Source organism: Anomaloglossus baeobatrachus, chromosome 2 (assembly GCF_048569485.1).
Source record: "Anomaloglossus baeobatrachus isolate aAnoBae1 chromosome 2, aAnoBae1.hap1, whole genome shotgun sequence".
NCBI lineage: Eukaryota > Metazoa > Chordata > Amphibia > Anura > Aromobatidae > Anomaloglossus > Anomaloglossus baeobatrachus.
The window spans coordinates 664,057,879-664,081,778 of record NC_134354.1 but is presented as its reverse complement, the minus strand read 5'-3'; the positions used below and the strand labels follow the sequence as shown (position 1 = coordinate 664,081,778).

The 23,900-nt window shown below is 47.6% G+C and overlaps 1 protein-coding gene and 1 long non-coding RNA gene across 4 annotated transcripts in view; one reads left to right on the top strand and one right to left on the bottom strand.

The window, feature by feature from the left end:
- ARHGEF25 (Rho guanine nucleotide exchange factor 25) overlaps positions 1–23,900 on the bottom strand; it is a 517,568-nt gene that overhangs the window by 411,047 nt on the left and 82,621 nt on the right. The gene's annotated exons all lie outside the window — the stretch shown is intronic.
- The window catches only part of LOC142292035 (uncharacterized), a 104,317-nt gene that overhangs the window by 64,320 nt on the left and 16,097 nt on the right, over positions 1–23,900 (top strand). For both annotated transcript variants that reach the window (XR_012750566.1, XR_012750567.1), the window contains exons 2-3: positions 23,164–23,281; positions 23,458–23,563. This is a non-coding gene — a long non-coding RNA (uncharacterized LOC142292035). The remainder of the gene's footprint in view (positions 1–23,163; positions 23,282–23,457; positions 23,564–23,900) is intronic.

Here is a 23,900-nt window from a genome sequence, read left to right as displayed (position 1 = left end):
AAAAAACCAGAGTTTATTACTGGCAGGAGGGTTTATACCTCTTTCATCTGTCCTTTATCAAGCTTCTCTTAGCTAACTCCCTGAGGCCATATGCACACATTCAGTATTTGGGGAGATTTTTACCTCAGTATTTGTAGCCAAAACCAAGAGTGGAACAATCAGAGGAAAAGTATAATAGAAACACGGGCTCCACTACTGTATTTATTACCCAATCCTGGTTTTGGCTACAAATACTGAGGTAAAAACTAACCAAATACTGAACGTGTGCACGTGGACTTAAAGGCCCCTTTTACACACTGCAACATCGCAAACAACATCGCTGTAACGTCACCAGTTTTGTGACGTAATAGTGACCTCCCCAGCGACATTGCAGTGTGTGAAACACATCAGCGACCTGGCCCCTGCTGTGAAGTTGCTGATCGCTACAAATCGTTCAGGACCATTCTTTGGTCCTTTGCTTCCTGCTGTGCAGCATGCATCGGTGTGTTTGATACCGTTACAGCGACTTCGTTAGCGACTTCCCTTTCAAAAAGCTGCTTTACAACGTACCTAATGACTAGCTAGGTCGTTCTGCAGGTCTGTATCGCTGTTGCATCGTTTTCCAGTTATGCCTGTTTGACAGCTCACCAGCGACTCACCAGAGACTTTGTAGCGATCCTGGCCAGGTTGGGATCGCTGGTGGGATCGCTAGAAAGTCTCTGTGTGTAAAGGGGCCTTAAGCTGGGTTTACACACTGCAACATCGCAAAGGACATCGCTGTAACGTCACCGGTTTTGTGACGCAATAGCGACCTCCCTAAGTCTCTGCTAAGTCGCTTGTGAGCTGTCAAACAGGCAAACCTGGCCAACAACTCAACAGCGATCTGGACCTGCAGAGCGACCTAGCTGGTTGTTGGGGACGTTGATAAGCAGCCTTTTGAAAGGGAAGTTGCTAACAAAGTCTCTGCAAAGTCTTTCACACACTGAAACTTTCCAGGGATGCATGCTGCACAGCGGGAAACAAAGGACCTAGGAATGGTCCTGAACGATTTGTAACGATTACAACTTCACAGCAGGGGCCGGGTCGCTGATAGGTTTCACACACTGCAACATCGCAAACAACATCGCTATTGCGTCACAAAACCGGTGACGTTACAGCGATGTCGTTTGAGATGTTGCAGTGTGTAAACCCAGCTATAAGGTTCAGATCTGCTTTGATGTCGTCTGTGGTGATAAATCAGCTGAAAGGAGCTTAGAAAAAGACAGATAAAAGCATTACAAACGCCCTGTCAGAACAAGTTCACTGATAGATTCTTAGGGCGGCTTTGCACGTCGCAACATCGCATGTGCGATGTCGGTGGGGTCAAATCGAAAGTGACGCACATCCGGTGTCACTTTCGACATCGTTGTGTGTAAATTCTAGATGATACGATTAACGAGCACAAAAGCATCGTTATCGTATCATCGGTGCAGGCTCCGACTTTTCCATAATTATGCTGCCGCGACAGGTACGATGCTGTTCCTCGTTCCTGCGGCAGTACACATCGCTGTGTGTTACACCGCAGGAGCGAGGAACTTCACCTTACCTGCCGCCGGTGGCTCTACGGAAGGAAGGAGGTGGGCGGGATGTTTACATCCTGCTCATCTCCGCCCCTCCGCCGCTATTGGCTGCCTGCCGTGTGACGTCGCTATGACGCCGCACGACTCGCCCCCTTAGGAAGGAGGCGGGTCGCCGCCAGAGCGACGGTCGCAGGGCAGGTGAGTGCATGTGAAGCTGGCGTAGCGATAATTTTCGCTACGCCAGCTATCACAAGATATCATACCTGCGACAGGGGCGGGGACTATCGCGTGCCACATCGCAGCATCGGCTTGTGATGTCGCAACGTGCAAAGCCCGCCTTAGTTAACTAAGTCGGTAACCAAAAGCGAGCAGGGAAACAAACAGCCCATTAAAGAGAATCTGTCACTGGTTTTTGCTACCTCATCTGAGAGCAGCATGATGTAGGAAAAGACCCTGAATCCAAAGTTTCTTTGTTTACTGGGTGCAGAAGTTGTGACACAGAGTTCTTAGCTGTAGGATGAAGCAGAAATTGAGAAAGGTAACTCCACCCACACCAGGCTCTCTATGTACATAGTTTAATGACAGTGAGCTCACTATCAGAGAAGGGGGCATGGTCAGACTAGCAGTCACATAATCTCCAGACCTGGAAGGGATAATCAACTAGTGATAAAATAATTCATTAAAAATAAATAACAGCAGGGGTAGTTCTCACATAGCGAGATCGCTGCTGAGTCACAGGTTTTGTGAAGTACCAGTGACCTTATCAGCGATCTTGCTGTGTGTGACACTAAGCAGCGACCTGGCCCCTGCTGTGAAATTGCTGATCGTTACACACTGTTCTGGTTCATTTTTTGCTCGTTGGTCTCCCGCTGTGCAGCACACATTGGCGTGTTTAACGGCAGGAGACCAACGAGCACTGACTCTGTGTAAGCAGTGTATGCTGGTAACCAGGGAAAATATCGGGTAACTAAGCAAAGTGCTTTGCTTGGTTACCCGATATTTACCCTGGTTACCAGCGTAAACCGCTTACAGGCTGCCAGTGCTGGCTCCCTGCACACGTAGCCAGGGTAAATATCGGGTAACTAAGCAAAGTGCTTTGCTTAGTAACCCGGTGTGTACCCTAGCTATGTATACAGGAAGCCAGTGCTGGCAGCCTGTAAGCGCTGTACACTGGTAACTAGGGTAAATATCGGGTAACCAAGCAAAGTGCTTTGCTTTGTTACCCGATATTTTCCCTGGTTACCAAGCGCAGCATCGTTACACGAGTCGCTGGTGGCTGGTGGCTGGTGAGATCTGCCTGATTGACAGCTCACTAGCAACCCTGTAGCGACATACCAGCGATCCTGACCAGGTCTTATCGTGGTCGGAATCTCTGGTATGTCGGTTAGTGAGACGGTACCCTTATAAGAGACACATCATTGAATTCTGTGTTTGAATAGCATGTTAGCAGCACACCCCTGTGGGTGTGCTAACAGGCTAAAAGGGCGGAATGAGCGCAGGAACTAACTCCCTTGCGACTAGTCCCTGTGCTTATTAGCATATCATAAAAGATCTTTAGAAATATTTTTTTTAAAGATCTCTTTATGTATGCTACTAGATACTGGGACAGTTAGGCAGTTGAGGACTATGGGGTGTTCATTATACTATATAGAGGACTATGGGGGTACATCATACAATATGGGGAACTCTGGGCTATGCTTTATACTCTATGAAAGATTTTTTTTTGGTGCAAAATAATATATTGAAGTCTATGGTGTGTTCATTGTACTGCATGGAGGATTATAGGATGTGCATAATACTGTATAGAGGACTATAGGGGTGCATTATGAAATATGGAACACTATCAAGAGTGCATTATACACTGTGTGCAGAATTATTAGGCAAATGAGTATTTTGATCACATGATAATTTTTATACATGTTGTCCTACTCCAAGCTGTGGTGGCTGTTGCACGCAATGTTGATAATAAACAGATTAAGCAACTGACAGAATCTATGGATGGAGGCTGTTGAGTGTAATCATAAAGAAAGGTGGTTATATTGGTCACTAATTTTTTGGGGTTTTGTTTTTCATGTCAGAAATGTTTATTTCTAAATTTTGTGCAGTTATATTGGTTTACCTGGTGAAAATAAACACGTTAGATGGGAATATGTTTGGTTTTTATTAAGTTGCCTAATAATTCTGCACAGTAATAGTTACCTGCACAAACAGATATCCTCCTTAGATAGCTAAATCTAAAAAAAAAACCACTCCAACTTCCAAAAATATTAATCTTTGATATTTATGAGTCTTTTGGGTTGATTGAGAACATAGTTGTTGATCAATAATAAAAATAATCCTCTAAAATACAACTTGCCTAATAATTCTGCACACAGTGTATTATATGGTGGACTATAAGGAGTGCATTATACTATATGGAGTACTATGAGGGGCCCATTATACCATAATGAGGATTAAAGGGGTGCATTATACTATATGGAAGGCAATGTGGGGCCCATTGTACTATATGGAAGGAAATGTGGGGCCCATTATACTATTTGGAAGGCTATGTGGTGTCCATTATCATATTTGGAGGGCTATTTGAGGGCATTATAATGTATGCAAGTAATTATACAGTGTGAAGGATTGTGTGTGGTTCATCATGCTGTGTGGGGGCCATTATTCTCTTTACAAGGCTAGTGAGAGCCTTTATAGAGTGTAGAGGCCATTATACAGTATGTAGGACCATTATACTGCATGGAGGGCTGTGTGGGGGTCACAATTAGAGATTATACTGTGTTAGGGTCACCATCCTTTTCTTGGATAGTTGGGGGGTATTTTTGGGTGATCATACTCTGCGAGTGGAGGGTACTGTGGAGGAATTCACTGTGGGGGGGTATAATACAGTGTTTGTGGGGCACTTTTGTTGGCATTATAGGTACAATGAAAGAGGAATCTAGGTGCTTCTATAGGAGAATTACTTTAAAGGGCTGGAAAGATGTGACATACACTATTATGTGAACTAGCCCAATATTGTTTTTTTGAGACGGGGGCCCCAATTAGAACTTCTGCTACGGGCCCCATGATTTCTTTGCACGCCGCTAGTACTATTGATACTGCAATTCTAAATATTTTTCATTGAATTCATTAAAAGAAAGATCTTTTCTCAAACTAAACCATGAGAACGTTTTTCTGACATTTCCTTCTCACATGAAAAATTACATGAAAACATTGGACTATATAATTTACTTTGATCTACAACAGCAGCGAACAGTAGTTTATGAAAATTATTTTATTATGACTGTGATTTCTCACTGTAAGCAGTGGGATCTTTCACACAAGATGAAGTGCTGATGATTGCTTTCTGTAGTAAATCTGACATAAAAAACATCAGTGTGCACAATGTACCAAATGAAGTCTATTAATAAATAGCAAATCGAGGCTACATCATCCTGAGAGCTGGTCACCCATCAGGCATTCTTTTATTGCCCATAAGACATGTGTTACCCATGTAGGGTCATAAAACATTTCTGACACTAGGAAGTCTGACTCTAAAGTTTATACGGCCTGGATTTTTTTGATAATTGTATTTATACTGAGCTGGTGTTTTCAAGGTGTGAGTGATAAATGACTTTTCTGCTGCTTTGGTTTATGTACCCGTCAGAAGGGTTTTGGTTAAAAAGTCTTTGGTGCTGCCAAGAACGACAAAAAATGCTCCAGAATAAGCCTCAAAACTTATAAATCTTTTTGTTATTCATGTGAGTTTACGTAAGTAGGTTGTACCAAATTTATTATGTCATGCAAGCCATTTTCATAACTTAACATGTGCCATTTTTGTCAAGTTCTAATTTCATGTAACCAATGACAGTATTAACAACTTGGGTGAAAAAAACACCCTAAATTTACAGTTCTATCTACCTTACAAACTGTGAAAAATAAACCCCCCTTATTGGCCAATGAAATATTTAGATGTGGATTACAATGGCAGAATCTGCTATCACTCTCATAGGTATTTCACAAGGGGATCTGGTAGTGCTACAAACTCCTAGGTATACATGTCTAGCATAGTTGGGGCTTGCTATATTAGGTCTGTGACATACCGAAGGCAGTTTTGGTCACATTGTGAGGTTGGGGTTCTACATAAATGTTGACGTGTGGTAGCACATGTCCATAGTGTGTTTGATAAAAAGTGTCATGCAGTGACTACCGAGGTTCCTCTAGGTACACGTGAACCCCTGGCAAACGCTGCAACACACAGGGTACACGTTACAACGGTGGGCCCTTGTGCTAGGGAAAGAGGAGCAGGGTCACCTCCTAAACTCACCTGAGACTGATCCCTGCAATGGGTTCTTTCACCCAGTCGCTGATCGCATGCCTATACCTGTCTTTCCCTGGGCTCAGCCCTGTTTAGCGTGTAGGGCAGCGGAAACGCAAGACCCGCTCTAGGTTAAAGACACAGAAAGGATAAGACAGACAGGGGTAAGATAATCTGAAATCATACAAAGCACTGAAAACAACAAGAGATAATAATGAGGAACGGAACAGAGGGGAAAAACCAAAGAGGACTATGGGAGAGAAAACAACACAACTTTCACACAGCAAATGTTCTGTGAATGGCTTCCTGGTCTTCAGCTCACAGGCTCCCTCTAGAGGCAAGAATAACACAAACTATCACCAGCAGTTACCTGGACTAGGAGAGAAGCTTTTATAGAAGAGGTGATTAGCAATAGAGAACAGCTGACTATTGCTTACACTCAGAGTCTAAGGAGACCAGAGGATCTACTTATGTCTAGCAGCACTGGATAAATGAGAATCTGCACAGCCAGCAGTATTAACCTGAGCAAGTTTGTATGAAGCCCTGCACTGTGATCTCCTGACACCAGAAATAGGAGAGCCCACTCTACATAAGGCTGGAGTCACACTTGCGAGAGACTCGTGCGAGCCTCGCATCGCATCACCCAGCACAGTTGCACACTCTCCTGACAGGAGCGGGTCAGCTGCATGTATTTCTGTGCAGCTAAGACACTCGTGTCCAGAGAGCGTCAGGCCGTGCCAGGTGATGCGATGCGAGACTCGCATGAGTCACTCTCTAGTGTTACTCCGGCCTAAAAGTCTCATAAACCTTCCTTTCTTTACTCTATCATTAGGAATTCATTACAAATGACAAACCAATGAGGCCATTAACAATAAGCAAATATTTGCAAAATACTTTTATGAAGTGCTGCTTGACACTTGACGTCAACATTGGGGCATTTTTACAGCTGATATGGTCTGATTCCATAATATAGGGTGATGAGTCTTGCCAGACTTCCATTGTATTGTACCAATTTGAAAAATTAAAGATAGTATGGTGGCTTAGTAGTTAGCATTGTTGCTTTGCACCACGGGGGTTATGGGTTTAACTCCCAGCAACAACATCTGCAAGGAGTTTGTATGTTCTCCCTGTGTTTGTGTGTGTTTCCACCCACACTCCAGGAAGTATGACTGTGAGCCCCAGTGGTGTTAATGTTTATAAAGCACTGTGGAATGAATGGCCCAAGACCGATAAGGGCTTGTATTTTATTTTTAGGGTGGCTGTACACAGGCATATGACAAATCGTCCCAGTTCCATCCAGATAACTGTCTATTATCTACATCCATGTATGATCAATTTTTATACATCTACATCTAAAAAATGTACATGATGAAATATAGTTCCTAGGTTTATAATAGAAATGTATCCGTAAAAATCAGATGAAGCATGGATATTCTTTGTGAGAGATGATTTTTTTTTTTATCCACCCACAGACCTGAATGGGCGTATATCATACGATATACGCAAGAAAGTAGTGAATGTTGTGAGTTTTTTCTAATGGACACTCGGACCGAGAAAATAATCGTTCATCTGAACAGCCCTATTGAATAATGTAAGTCAGTGAGCTGTGCTTAAAGGGAACCTGTAATAAGGATTTCCCAATATGAACTAAAGGTCCAGTCACACTAAGCAACTTACCAGCGATCCCAACAACGATAGGGATCGCTGGTAAGTTGCTAGGAGGTTGCTGGTGAGCTGTCACACTGCGACGCTCCAGCGATCCCACCAGCAACCTGACCTGGCAGGGATCGCTGGAGCGTGGCTACACGAGTTGCTGGTGAGCTCACCAGCAACCAGTGACCAGCCCCCAGTCTCCTAGTTACAGCACACATCAGGTTAATTAACCCGATGTGTGCTGCAGCTAAATGTGCACAGAGCAGGGAGCAGCGCACACTGAGCGCTGGCTCCTTGCTCTCCTAGTTACAGCACACATCGGGTTAATTGCCTGATGTGTGCTGCAGCTAAATGTGCACAGAGCAGGGAGCAGCGCACACTGCTTAGTGCTGGCTCCTTGCTCTCCTAGTTACAGCACACATCGGGTTAATTACCTGATGTGTGCTGCAGCTACATGTGCACAGAGCAGGAGCCGGCAGCACAGGCAGTGAGAGCGGAGGAGGCTGGTATCAAAGGTAAATATCGGGTAACCAAGGACAGGGCTTCTTGGTTACCCGATGTTTACATTAGTTACCAGCCTCAGCAGAAGGCGGCTCCCTGCTCACTGCACATTTAGTTGTTGCTGTCTCGCTGTCACACACAGCGATCTGTGCTTCACAGCAGGACAGCAACAACTAAAAAATGGCCCAGGACATTCAGCAACAACCAACGACCTCACAGCAGGGGCCAGGTTGTTGCTGGATGTCACACACAGCAACATCGCTAGCAACGTCACAAAAGTTGTTCGTTACCAGCGATGTTGCTAGCGATGTTGCTTAGTGTGACGGGGCCTTTAGGCCCTCTATTGTACAGTAGTCTAACAATCTGTCTATAAGCCCCCATCCCCTTTGCATATCCCCCCCAAAATTTGTTTTTATAATCCTGCGATATGGTGCTGTCTGGTTCTATGGGTTTTGCTGGTCCTTTCTTTTATTAATGACACATTCTGTGTCAGCCATACATAGACCCCAATTTCACTCCTGCACAGACATACTTTGCTCTCCCCTGCTGAGGACCGGGCAAGGTACTGTAATTCATATGTACCGAGAGAGGACAAAAGAGAGCAGCTGACCAGGAAGAAAAGCTGGCGCATGCACATTACAGTACTTTGCGCCACCCTGAGCAGGTTAGAGTGAAGTTCGCTTATGTAGTAGCATTTTTGGGGGTGTTGTGTGGATGACATAGAATGTGTCTTCAGCATGAAGCGAGGCCGGAGGATAGCGACTATGAGGAAGAGAAGACGCGCTGAGCAAGACCAGCGATGAACATCAGACTGGACCTTACATTATAAGGGGGTTATAGAAGGTAATTTTTTGGATATGCAGAACGATTTCAGAGCTTATGGACAAGTTGCTAGATTACTGTAAAAAAATGGTAAAGATAGTGGCCATACTTTATACTGGGAAAACCCAGTGACGGGTTCTCTTTAAAGCAATACATATGGAAACATATGCACTGGATAATTTCTGAAAGCAAAATTTTGAAGGAAATGGAATGGCTAAATGTATGACTTGTAAGTCTGTCTATATTAGACTGTCCATATTAGACTGTGTAGAACTAACCTTATCTTATAATATCTCAGACCTAGAATTTCTGCCTTTCAATTTCTTGTATAATCGATCAGATTTGAGTTTCCATCTGTTCGGATCAGATATGTTCCTCTTAGTACTATACTTTTTCACACAGATATGTTTTTAACTGCTTGAACAGGATGGCATGATGATGTTGCCGACAATATGGAATTTACACTTTTTTAATATATGGGGAAACTATTATGTCTTGTGTCAAATGACCTGTCAGGGTAATGTCTAAATGATTAATTCTGTGAGTCTGAACATTAAATGTAAGATATAAATTAATGTAATTATTGTTGATATATGCAACAAATTCACTTGTTTCTGCAACATACCCATCAGGAGCAGGTCGTCTATGTATTGACCATACTATCTGATACTGGAGTGGATATTGTCTGAAAAAATAATATTTCCCATCTGGTCATGTAAAGATTGACTAACAATGATAAAAATTAGCCCCATTGGAGGTTGACATTTCTGGGAAAAAAAAATAATTTTATTGAATGTAAAAAAAATTATGTCTCATCAAAAAATCAACTGCCAAAACAAAAATTCCTTACCTATGAGTAAATATGTACTGTACTACTATACATGTCTAACTCGTAAATCAATACATGAAATACATAAAACACAAGTCTTTATACACAATAAAACGAAAATCAATGATAAATACTGTTTTCATTTTTTCACTTTGTATGAGTGCCAGAACTAATTATTCTTCTACCTAAATCTCCATTTTGCTTCAGAGCACCTTCTCATATAGTTGAGCCAGGTCTATCTCTTACTTACAGTTTTACCATATAGTGGACATGGTAAATAACCCCCCCAAAAAAACAACCATACAATTGCACTTTTTCTTGCAATTTCACTGCACTTGGATTTTTTTTCAGCTTTTCAGTACACTCTATGGTAAAACTAATGGTTTCATTCAAAAGTACAACTTGTCCTGGAAAAAAAACCCTCATATGGCTATATTGATGGAAAAATAAAAAAGTTAGGGCCGGAAAATCTCCGGTAATAAAGGTTTTAACTCCGATCTCTGATCCTTTCTTTAATTTATGGATTAATACAGGATTGGATCGAGTGGAGAGTTTAAGTAACAGGCCTGACTTGCCCTCTATTGAACATCTCTAGGCCTTATCTCAGCAAGTTCCACTGGGTCATTGGAGATGTTTAAATTTAGGAGGGAGCTTGTCAAGCAAATATTTTACTTGTAGATTATTCTAAGCCAAAAAGCAATTTGAAATATCTTGCCTTGGCTCTCAGACATATTCTCTCTATGGTCAACTTCATGTTGATCTCCCCTCCGGACCTCCAACACCCTCCACCATGTATTCTACAATGGAATGCGGATTTAAACATTAGCCTTAGGGGCACTTTGCACACTATGACATCGCAGGTGCGATGTCGGTGGGGTCAAATCGGAAGTGACGCACTTCCTGCGTCGCTCTCGACATCGTAGTGTGTAAAGCATTTTTGATACGATTAACGAGCACAAAAGCGTCGTAATCGTATCATTTGTGTAGCCTCGGTCATTTCCATGAATTGGGAAAGACCGATGTTACGATGTTGTTCCTCGTTCCTGCGGCAGCACACATCGCTGTGTGTGAAGCCGCAGGAGCGAGGAACATCTCCAACCTGCGTCCCGGCCAGCTATGCGGAAGGAAGGAGGTGGGCGGGATGTTTACGTCCCGCTCATCTCCGCCCCTCCGCTTCTAATGGCTGCCTGCCGTGTGACGTCGCTATGACGCCGCACAACCCGCCCCCTTAGGAAGGAGGCGATTCGCTGGCCAGAGCGACGTCGCAGGGCAGGTGAGTGCATGTGAAGCTGCCGTAGCGATAATGTTCGCTACGGCAGCTATCACCATGATATCGCAGCTGCAATGGGGGCGGGGACTATCACGCTCGGCATCGCAGCATCAGCTTGCGATGTCGTAGTGTGCAAAGTGCCCCTTACCGCTGAACAAAGATCTCATATTTTTTCTCTCATAGAACTTCAATTAGTTCTAGATTTCAGGAGTCTGGCTATAAGCTGTTTCCAGATGGTATAGAGTCCAAACACATTTGCAACCTCTTCTTCCTTCATCTGATCCTACTTGTTGGAAATATGGTGAGGCAGAAGGTTCTTTCATACATTCATACATATCTTTGAGTCTTGTAAATCACTTCTTCCATTTTGCTCAGAAGTGAAAGACAGCATACGAAAAGTCACTAGATTTTCTGGAGAAATGAGACCTGCCCTGGTCTTGCTATATCACTGCAAGATTCCAGTTACTTCCTACAAATGCTTTCTACTAAAATTCCGCATAATGGCTGCTCGGGCCTGCATTCCATCATTATGGAAAAAGTCTGCTTGCGCTTCTATTTCACTATGGCTATCAAAGGTTAATGAGATTATGTATATGGAGGACTTCACCTCATTCATTCAAGATGCATATAGAAAATTTTGCAATACTTTTGGTTTTGGTTCACTGGATGGAATTTCAAAAGACTACTGAGTATCTAAGTATCTATAGCTGCTGTGATTTCTCCCGGTATGATTGGTTGATATGATTACTTCTCCTACGATTGTTAACTTTGCAGGTCTTTTAAGCCTTCTATCCTTATGCTCTGTCCCTATAGTTGGTTCCGTAGTCCACGTTGAATTCCCTCCCGCCCCCACCATTTATAGCTATTGGCACCTTCTTTTTTCATATCTTCTCTTTCTCCCTTTTGATACATTTTCTTAAGATTCAGGCTGGAGGATGATTGTAGTATGCTTGTGTTTCGCCCGGGGACCAGGGGGTACTCAGATCCGGGCCACAGAGTCACTTCTGTGGGTATCACGATGGCGTGACCCGGTCTGTGATCCCAGGCTCCACAGTAAAAGGGGATTTAGTAAGGGGAATTGTTATAGTTCGTGATGCCACCCACGGTTGTGGTGATTTCACCACCGCTGCTCAATACGGGGATCCCGGGGATGGTGAAGTGGAGCAGCTAGATGTTGTGTTGCCCCTCCGTGGGTAGGGGTTGGTTGTCCCGGGGCCCTGTGATGGGGTAAGCAGGGAGCAGGGCGCAGTGCTGCAGTGCGATGCCCGAGGGCACGGGTGTACTCACAAGAAAGTCACACGGAGTCACTGGTGAACTAAGAATTGCCGGTGTCCGCAGCCTTCGGTACGGGGGTGTTAGTGTCCCACACACGGTGCAGCAGCCCTGGTTGTTCCTTCCCTGCAGCGAAGTGCCTTTTTCTCCTCTCTCTCTCCTTTCTCCTCAGCCGGGAACGGGGAATCCTCTCCCCTGTAGTGATCCGGGTACCCAGGTACCGAGGGGCCACCGCCCAGCTCCGGCTACCTGTTCTGGCCCCTTCCTCACTACGGCCTGCCCCGGCCCTCTTGGAGAACGCTTCACTCCCAGCCGGGAGCTGAACTCCAGACCTCTGTTCTCTCTGACCTCTCCACACTCTCTGCTCCAGCCCCTCCCCTCTCCTCTGCTTTTCCCTTACACTGGGGGCTGTGCTTTGTCATGCTGCACCGTGTGAGATCATATTACCAAGGAGGATTAACTCTTTATGTGACAACCTGGCTGTGCCAGGGCGTCACACACCCCCCTGGTAAAACACGGCCCGTCCTCGGGCCGGCTAGGCACCGACATTTTATTAAACTGGAAAAGAATAAAACATTTTAAACATTTTCAATCTTCCCACAGCGGGATGCACATTGCTTCAACGTTGCAACACAAATAACACTTTTAATAATAACTGTGTAACGGGTCCTTCAGTCACCCACCCAAACAACCTAGCCTTGGTGCTGCCCCTAAAACCCAGGCAGCACCCCTTGACCCCAGTCCAGGAACAGCCCCAAATTGGTCAACGGGACCGGTACTTCGCTGCCATTGCGGCCGGGCGGACTGCCGGAGCCGTCGTCATCTCCGTCGCGGCCGGGCGGACTGCCGGGGCCGGTGGCAGGGCGGTGACAAAGGTAAGGCCTGGGGACCCCAGGTCTGGGTCCTCCCCAACAGGTGCTGCGGGCTCCGCTACCGGTAACAGGGGTAACGGGTCAGTGCATCGCTGCGGCGGCCTCTCCAGGAACCAAATGCTGGCAGAGTCCTGGCATCCCTGCCTTTACAGTCCTTGTCACATAAGCTGCGGTTCCTTCTTTCTGCTCCCCCCTGGTACTCGGGAGCAGTCCTTCCAGCAGCTTTTAAAGTTTCTCTTTTCGCTTCCGGTCCTCCGGAGCTTCACTTCCGCCCGCGTTCTCAGGGGGCGGAGCCTCTTTTTCGCGCCCACCGCTCGGAGAAGAAGGCGCCAAGTTGTTGTTTTTGGCGCCTAAAATGGCGGATTTCAAGATTTTTGCAGCGGATCACCGCTGACAGTCCAGAATAAGGCGCACTTCCTCCAGGTAACTGGATGGGTTCGATCCTGTTCGTGACGCCAAATGTTTCGCCCGGGGACCAGGGGGTACTCAGATCCGGGCCACAGAGTCACTTCTGTGGGTATCACGATGGCGTGACCCGGTCTGTGATCCCAGGCTCCACAGTAAAAGGGGATTTAGTAAGGGGAATTGTTATAGTTCGTGACGCCACCCACGGTTGTGGTGATTTCACCACCGCTGCTCAATACGGGGATCCCGGGGATGGTGAAGTGGAGCAGCTAGATGTTGTGTTGCCCCTCCGTGGGTAGGGGTTGGTTGTCCCGGGGCCCTGTGATGGGGTAAGCAGGGAGCAGGGCGCAGTGCTGCAGTGCGATGCCCGAGGGCACGGGTGTACTCACAAGAAAGTCACACGGAGTCACTGGTGAACTAAGAATTGCCGGTGTCCGCAGCCTTCGGTACGGGGGTGTTAGTGTCCCACACACGGTGCAGCAGCCCTGGTTGTTCCTTCCCTGCAGCGAAGTGCCTTTTTCTCCTCTCTCTCTCCTTTCTCCTCAGCCGGGAACGGGGAATCCTCTCCCCTGTAGTGATCCGGGTACCCAGGTACCGAGGGGCCACCGCCCAGCTCCGGCTACCTGTTCTGGCCCCTTCCTCACTACGGCCTGCCCCGGCCCTCTTGGAGAACGCTTCACTCCCAGCCGGGAGCTGAACTCCAGACCTCTGTTCTCTCTGACCTCTCCACACTCTCTGCTCCAGCCCCTCCCCTCTCCTCTGCTTTTCCCTTACACTGGGGGCTGTGCTTTGTCATGCTGCACCGTGTGAGATCATATTACCAAGGAGGATTAACTCTTTATGTGACAACCTGGCTGTGCCAGGGCGTCACACTTGCTAATCTTTACTAATGAATCCTCAGCTGGGCTATTATTATGTGTGTACTGTTTGACTTGCATTTGGTTGGCCTATGTGGATGCTATGACATTGCCATTATTGTGCTGTTTTTCCTGTCTGATTCTTTTAAAAAATACAAAGATCCATATCATGATCTTTGGATTCAGCATGAGATTGTTTCAACTGCAAAAAGTAGATTTGTTTTGTAAAAGAATCAACTTTAAGACAAATATATTGTGTCCCCACTCAAGACAAGTTGAATACTTCATCATTATCATCATTGGATTCCAAAAAGTGTCATTTCAGTGTGTGTCTCCTGGTAAATCTAGTTACATCCATCAATGTTGCGTAAAGCTCAAAATGGCATGTGGTAGAAAGTGATAGTCCGTTAAATAAAACCAAAACCTGTAACTCCAGCTGGACAAATTAATACCTTCATATGTTTTTCTGACATTGTGGCTCTTGTGTTTCTTGTACTTCTTTCCACCTATCCAAGCCCATTGTTTTATTAATATATGTGGGGGAAGCATCCAAATGGTTTTTAGGCCTGTTTCAGACGTCAGGGATTCTGGTACGTGTGTGCTAGTTTTTATACATACCAGAATCACTGACATACTCAGACCCATTAAAATCAAGGGGTCTGCTCACACATCAGTGATTTTTCACTGTCCGTGTCTCCGTGCGGCATATATGTGTGTCCGTGATTGCCGCACGGAGACAAGTCCGTTTTTTTCTGGCATCACTGATGTCCCACGGACCACACTATGGTGTGAGCCATGAAACACATGTAACGGGGTGCCAGGGGTGCCTCCGGCCTGGTAGTCGTGGCCCTTGCAATCAGGCTTACCCCTGGTTCCACCGTCACTATGGGGACAGGAGATGACTTGGTGGGGCAGAGTGTGGTGGTGATGCAGATGTTATCCGGCGCACAAACACTCTTCAGGCAGGGTTCGATGCAATGAACAAACATTCTTTTATTCTTCACAAAGTCCCAAACAAAGCAATAAAGGTGATGATACGCTTTCTTAGCTGGGGGAAGCCTGTCCTTGCGTCCCCTCCAGTGGGGATGTGCCTGACTACTCCACTTCGCCCGGCTCCCACTTCTGGCTACCCACAGCCCGGACCCACACCGGACTGCTTCACACTATGAGGTTCCGCCCGCTCCTTTTCTCACCGGCTTCCCTGATTTCCAGCTCCCACACTCTGCCCCGGCTCTGCTGCTCCGCTCCTGTCCCCGAGACGACTGCTCCCTTGATCTAATCTTTTCCTCACACCCTTGCTCTCTCCTCCCCTTGTCTCTGCCGGCTCCTCCTCCCCACTGTGGTGACAGCCGTCCCACCCGGCCACTAGGGGTACCCTAACACAATACACATGCACATACAAATAAAACATTTTTATTAATAACATTTCCGGGTTAACTATGTTCCCTTTTGCAGGGGTCTGCTCACCCACTGCATACCTCCCCTCTTAAAACCCGAGCCTCCCGGCACGGCTCTTACTTAAAACACACAGAAGCACGTAAAGTCTGCAATACCGTCCACAATAGGCGCAGCACCCACACAGAGGGCACCAGTCCCGCGCCCGGCGGTTTCTGCAGCGCTCCCGGTCTTTCTTTCAACTTGCGCCCGGAGGCTCAACAGCGCTCCCGGTCTTAGATGGACGCCCGGAGGCTTGGCAACAGCGCTCCCGGTCTTAGATGGGGCGACTGCCCGTACAAACACACAGAATGGGGCAACGGCCCGTAAAACTTTAAAAGAACTTCTGCCGGCTAAACGGCGCCGGACTTAAACAACAGATCAGCAGTGGTGACTTACTCTGGGGGCCAGGCCCTCTTCCATTCCCTGGACGGCCACCAGTGTGCCCAGTTCTCCTCCTCTGGACGGCCACCAGTGTGCACAGCTCTCCTCCTCTGGACGGCCACCAGTGTGCGCAGCTCTCCTCCTCTGGACGGCCACCAGTGTGCCCAGTTCTCCTCCTCTGGACGGCCACCAGTGTGCCCAGTTCTCCTCCTCTGGACGGCCACCAGTGTGCACAGCTCTCCTCCTCTGCTTGAGCCTGGATATAGGCCCCCAGAGATTGTCCCGGCTGGCGGCGGATTCGCCTGAAAGACACAGGGGCGAAAGGCGGCTCCACCGGCACAGCTGCTGCAGCTCCTCTTGGGGGTGATGGCGTCTCTGCCCGAGATGGCGGTGGTGTCGACGCTGAGACTGGGAAGAGTGGAGGCGGGTCTTCGTTTCCCGCTCTTAAACGGACTCCACCCCCAGCCTCACGCATCATCTTGACTCCTCCGCTGAGGTACTTCTTTTTCTTCTTCAATGCCCTGGAGCTGGCGCCTCCCCTCTTTGGGCGGAGTACTCCATGCTTTCTCTTCGGCGCCGGCCAGCCCCAGGCTCTTCTTTTGGCGCCAATTCTTCGCGCCTTTTCTTCCTTACAGATAACGGCCTCCTTGCCGCCATCTTGTACCCGGTCCAACGCTACGGGTACTAGGTTCTCTTCCCACCACGGGACTGGAAATCCTGTATCACGGTCCGGATCCTGTGCTTCAGGCACGACCCGATCTCCAGCCTCCTGGGTCCCCGGCAGGGGACTCGGATCCTGCCGACTACGCCACATGTAACGGGGTGCCAGGGGTGCCTCCGGCCTGGTAGTCGTGGCCCTTGCAATCAGGCTTACCCCTGGTTCCACCGTCACTATGGGGACAGGAGATGACTTGGTGGGGCAGAGTGTGGTGGTGATGCAGATGTTATCCGGCGCACAAACACTCTTCAGGCAGGGTTCGATGCAATGAACAAACATTCTTTTATTCTTCACAAAGTCCCAAACAAAGCAATAAAGGTGATGATACGCTTTCTTAGCTGGGGGAAGCCTGTCCTTGCGTCCCCTCCAGTGGGGATGTGCCTGACTACTCCACTTCGCCCGGCTCCCACTTCTGGCTACCCACAGCCCGGACCCACACCGGACTGCTTCACACTATGAGGTTCCGCCCGCTCCTTTTCTCACCGGCTTCCCTGATTTCCAGCTCCCACACTCTGCCCCGGCTCTGCTGCTCCGCTCCTGTCCCCGAGACGACTGCTCCCTTGATCTAATCTTTTCCTCACACCCTTGCTCTCTCCTCCCCTTGTCTCTGCCGGCTCCTCCTCCCCACTGTGGTGACAGCCGTCCCACCCGGCCACTAGGGGTACCCTAACACAATACACATGCACATACAAATAAAACATTTTTATTAATAACATTTCCGGGTTAACTATGTTCCCTTTTGCAGGGGTCTGCTCACCCACTGCACACATACCAGAAAAACATGGATTTGGAAAACAAAAAGCTTTTTCAACTCACCTTCTCCAGCGACGCTCTGTTCTGTCTCTGCTCTCTGCTTCTTCCTGGCCGGCTCATTATGGCATGCATATTCATTTATGCATCCAGAGCCGACCCGGAAGTAGCTGCAGAGGTGAGAGACAGCGGGGACTGGATGCAGCACCGCGGGACTCTTCAGCACCACAGACAGCAGGAGCCGGGACAGGCGAGTATATGTCCATGTGCAATCACGGAGTACGGATCACGTATCACGGATTGCACATGGACAATCACCATGTGCCGTGAATCACGGCTCACGGAGGGACATATACGTGTTTAACACATCAGTGAAGAACATAACAGGCCTTAGAAAAATTATGTAAAGTATTCTTTCTAGTATTGGAATTTGTATATAATTCCATGGAAGAATCTGAAAGTTCATCCAAAGTGGTGCCATCTGTGCAATCCAAAGGAGATTCTAATATAGGAAAGATTGACTCTATTCCTATTTTGGAGGAAAAATTCCTTTTATATCCTCCTTTTTCCAGAATTGATCCATTAGTTTTATTGTCTGAACATGTGGTAGAATTTCTAACCCATGTCTAAACCTGGTTGTTGGATGCTATCAGGGACTTATAAAGAATTGGAGCGGTGGGAGAGGATACTGTCCTGGGAATTATAAAGAATTGGGGAGTGGGAAAGGTATGCTATACACAGGACAGGAACTTATAATGACTTGTGCGGAAGAATTGCAGTGATTAATGTATATTTATTGGGCAATGGAAATCATGCTTCATGGGTGGGAGAGATCACAGTATATTTTAATGAATAAGGGGATGGAGAGAGCACAGTATATTATAATGAATTAGGTGATGGAGAGAGCACAGTATATTATAATGAATTAGGGGATGGAGAGAGTGCAGTGGGTGAGCAGACCCCCTGCAAAAGAAAGCATAGTTATCCCGGAAACGTTATTATTAAAAGTGTTATATTCTTTTATATTGTATTGTATTGTATTTTGATGTTAGGGCACCCCCTAGTGGCCGGGTGGGACGGCTGTTGCCACCGGGGAGGAGGAGTCGGCTGTATGACTAGGGAAGGTCTGTGTGGGTGGAAGGGAGTCGGATCCGGGACAGCAGTGTGTGACCATCGGTGGCAGTGTGTATGAGCGGAACATCAGGGGACGCCGGAGTAACGGAGGAGTACGCAACCTCAGAGGTCTGATTCCGCTGGTGTGGGTCCGGTGTGTGCTTGACCTAGGAGTGGGAGCCCGGAGAAGAGGAGTACCCAGGGCATATCCCCACTAGAGGGCGCGTTTGGACAGGTTGTCCCCAGCTCCACAGAAAACTGCCGTATTTGCTGTCCGGATTTGTATGGTGCCAATAAATGTTATCTTTTATTGCAAGCAACTTCTGCCTGAGGACTGTTTGTACACTCTCCGACGAAGATACTGATCTCCATTGTCTCAGCAAGCTAGCCCCCAACATGAAAGGAGTGATGGAACCAGGGATGTGCCTAGAAGCCACGACTACACAGCCAAAGGCCTCCCTGGCACATCACTTCATGTGGCGTAGTCGGCAGGATGCGATTCCCCTGCCTGGGACCCAAGAAGCCGGAGACCAAGTAGTGCCGAGTGCACCGTATCCGGGCTATGAGAGAAGATTTCCAGTCCCATGGTGGGATGAAGAAGTGCCCAAGGCGTTGGACCGGGTACAAGATGGCGGCGAAAGGGCCGTTATCTGTGAAGTGGAAGAAAGGGCGCGAAAAGTTGGCGCCAAAAGAAGAGCCTGGGGCTGGCCGGTGCCGAGGAAGAGGCACGGAGTACTCCGCCCAAAGAGGGGAGGTGCCAGTTCCAGGGCATTGAAGACATACGAAGTGGGCGGTGTTCGGAAGAAAAAGAAGTACCGCCGCGGAGGAGTCAAGATGATGCGTGAGGCTGGGGGAGGATTCTGTTTAAGAGCGGGAAACGAAGGCCCGCCTCCTCTTTCCTCAGACTCAGCATCGACTCCGTCGCTACTGGACATACAGGAGACAGAGATGAACATGTCGGGGCAACCAGAGGAGCTGGCCACCACCATGGCTCTGGTCAGCCTAGGCCGGGGACGGCCTAAGTTTGCGGCTGCAAGCGAAGCTTCTCTTGTGGACCTGCCAATCGGACCGGGAGGTTCCACACGGCCTGAGAAAGTATCCTGGAAAACAACGTGGGATGCAAAGACCGGGGGCACCATCACGGAGGTCCGGGCCACATATGCCACGCACGCCCCTTGGGAGCCTCCACAACTGGGTGCCGCCGCTGCTACTCCAACCACCTCATATGGAGTGCCGGCCGAAGAGCTCGCTGAGCAGTTGGAAGTGGACCACCTGGGCTTTGTCTGGGAGCCGGTCATCGTTCCACCCTCCGTACCCTACCCCAGAGCTCCGTCCCCGGTGCCTGACCCTGTCCGGGGACGTCTGGTGGCCGAAACCACATTCCGGGAGATGTTGGCCGGTCCCGGCGGAGAAGAGCTGGCTCTACAGATGACCACCGGAGTGGTCGTAAAGTTCAACCAGCAGGAGGGATATGGGTTTATCCGAGAAGTAGAGACCGGAGATGACTACTTCTATAACAGAGTTCATCTGGACGTGGAAGGATTGCCCAAACGACTCCATACTCTTTGGCCGGGCGAGAAAGTTCAGTTCTTGCCGGACGCAGGAAGCCGCGGCCTGTTTGCTGTAGGCGTCTCCCGAATGCCGACCGCCCGGGAAGCGGAACAGTGGCAGCAGGAGCTGGAGTGGGAGGAACTGCAGGAGCGGCGCCGGAGCCATCCAAGACCGGTCCCGTCCGCACCCTCTCAACCCCGGCGCACCTTGTCCGCTGCCCCGGAGACATCATCTGGTCCGGCCGCTGATCCGGAGAAGGTTCCTCCAGTGGTAGCGGTGACCCAAAGTGTAACCAACAAGCCGGTCATCGTTTTAGATGTGCCGCCACCTGCACCACAACCACCTCGGGCAGCGACGCCACCACCACCACCGGGAGCAGAAGCAGCTGCGTCAGCGGAGCCACCGTTTGCCCCCGTGTCCTTTCGGAGGATCCGCCGCCAGCCGGGACAGTCTCTGGGAGCTTACATCCAGGCACAAGCGGAGGAATGGAAGCGGGCCTGGCCCCCAGAGTAAGTCCCTACCGTCCACCTGTTGTTGAAGTCCGGTGCTGTTGTTTAACCGGCAGAAGTTCTGTTGCAAAGTTGTTATTCCTGTTGCGTCTCCGGGCGCCATCGTAAGACCGGGAGCGCTGTTGAGCCTCCGGGCGCCACCTAAAGACCGGGAGCGCTGTTGAAGCCTCCGGGCGCCATCTAAGACCGGGAGTGCTGTTGAGCCTCCGGGCGCTACCTAGAGACCGGGAGCGCTGCTGCGCCTCCGAGCGCCCCAAGGACCGGGAGCGCCGCTGAACTGGTGCCGCTGTTGTTGTGGACTAACCTAACAGGTTTTTGTTTTAATGTGTGTTTATACTTAAGAGCCTTGCCGGGAGGCTCGGGTTTTAAGAGCGGAGGTATGCAGTGGGTGAGCAGACCCCCTGCAAAAGAAAGCATAGTTATCCCGGAAACGTTATTATTAAAAGTGTTATATTCTTTTATATTGTATTGTATTGTATTTTGATGTTAGGGCACCCCCTAGTGGCCGGGTGGGGCGGCTGTTGCCACCGGGGAGGAGGAGTCGGCTGTATGACTAGGGAAGGTCTGTGTGGGTGGAAGGGAGTCGGATCCGGGACAGCAGTGTGTGACCATCGGTGGCAGTGTGTATGAGCGGAACATCAGGGGACGCCGGAGTAACGGAGGAGTACGCAACCTCAGAGGTCTGATTCCGCTGGTGTGGGTCCGGTGTGTGCTTGACCTAGGAGTGGGAGCCCGGAGAAGAGGACTACCCAGGGCATATCCCCACTAGAGGGCGCGTTTGGACAGGTTGTCCCCAGCTCCACAGAAAACTGCCGTATTTGCTGTCCGGATTTGTATGGTGCCAATAAATGTTATCTTTTATTGCAAGCAACTTCTGCCTGAGGACTGTTTGTACACTCTCCGACGAAGATACTGATCTCCATTGTCTCAGCAAGCTAGCCCCCAACATGAAAGGAGTGATGGAACCAGGGATGTGCCTAGAAGCCACGACTACACAGCCAAAGGCCTCCCTGGCACATCACTTCATGAGCACAATATATCATAATGCATTGGGGGTGGGAGAGATCATAGTATGTTAAAATGAATTGGGAGTTTTGGGTGGGAGAGAGCATAGTATATTAAAATGATTTGGTGTGGGAATGGGTCAGACCACAGTATAATTGAGGGTGGCGGATGGGAGAGCGCATATTATATTACTGTATAATTAATTGGTGGTGGGAGAGAACACAGTATATTATAATTGTAGAAAAAGAAGGAGAATTTCCAGCGCCAGGAAGGAAAATTAAAAAATTATTTTTTTATTAATTAAGTATAATATTAAAAATCCAGCAGGCACAGCATGATGTCGGGTGACCAATAGAACAGTTCTGTTGGTCACCCGACATCATGCTGTGCCTGCTGGATTTTTAATATTAAACTTATTTAATAAAAAAATAATTTTTTAATTTTCCTTCCTGGCGCTGGAAATTCTCCTTCTTTTTCCACAATTGATTGGTTGCCATACCATTCTCCGTGTGCAGGATTTGGACCTAACCAGCAGGGCGGATTAGTGAGCTGGACTACACCCCTTTTTTGTATAGTATATTATAATGAATTGTTGGTAGGGGATGGGTGAGAGGACATTGCATAATGAATTGGGGGTATGTAGTAATAATGAATTAAGAGGAAGACATAATTGTAAACAATTGGAGAACATGTAATTATAATAAATTGGGGAGGTGTACAGTGTTGGGGGATTGGAGGTTGAGGACACAGGAGAGTGAATGATAATGAATTGTCGGAAAAGAGTACAGTGGCTAATTAATTTATATTTTTGTTGGGCAGAGCAAAAATGGCTAATTATAGTCTAAGAGGACACAGTGGAGACTTATCAATTTATATTTTGAATGGTGGGTTACACAATGGTTAATTATATGTTAAATAAGTTATTCACTACCCTAACTCATTTCATTTGTTATTCATCAATCATGCTATTATGTGCCACTAAATGCATCCATAGTCTTATTACAGTCATATAAACCTTTTATCATGCAGATACCATCACTTGGTGTCTTCCAGCAGTAGCTTTGATGTTCACATCAATCCCTTCCTCTCCCCAGGCTTACTCTGTGCTATTACTACAAGTTCCATCATACAATGCTGCAGCCTGTGAAACAGCACTTAGCTCACCCCCTCCTTTCTCCATCCTGTGCTGCTGAAGTTATTGGGAGATAGCAAGTGTCAGAGTAGCCTAGGGTAGGTACCATCCCATCTAGCCCCTGCTTTTACTGCTGAATAAAACTGTCAGCTCAGCTTCCCTAAGGCAGAATGGGGGTTCACTCCAAAATATCTATACCCACCAATAAAGAGCCCAGTGACAATTTCCTTTCTTTTTGTCTGATTTCTGTGCAGGAAAAGGAAGTATTGGACATAACAGAGGAGGAAGAAGAATCTGCCTAACAATCCAGTACTAAGTGATCCCTGATGAGATGCACTATATAACCAATACAAGTATACAATATTACAAAAGGTATTGTTTAGAAAAACTATGATATATGGCAAGGGGGTGAAAAAGTAGTGGGAAAACCCCCTTTAAGAATGCTATTTCAACAATTATCTTTCTGTGTAAATGCCCATGCAACCTAAACTGCCCGGGGCCCTGGCTTCTCTTAATCCGCCTCTGTCTGTGAGCCTTGTTATTTTCAGGGCTGTGATGATCAGTCTGGCAAGATGAGTTGTGGCTGGAAGACATGAAGATCTGACCAGACAAAGGAACAAAAGAGAATGACTCTAATTAGATGAAATGCTTCTGGTAAGTCACTGGATGTAAATATTTATTCTGCATCTATACTGTATAACTTGCAGTAATAATCTTGTTTGTTAAATGCCCTCTTGGTTGATGAGAAAATTTGCGTATGAGTTCCCTAAATGTAGCACCCCATATCTGAGCAACGGAGAGCAGAATAATAAAATGAAAATAATATTTTAAGTTTTTCACCCACTTTAACATGAGTTAGTTTAAAGTGATATGTTGTGAAAGGTGCTCTTTAAAGGGAACCTGTCATGCCAAAACTGATATGAACCTGCAAATATGGGGTTATCGGGCAAGTTAATAGCATGCTAAAGCCATATGTCCGCCACACTAAAAT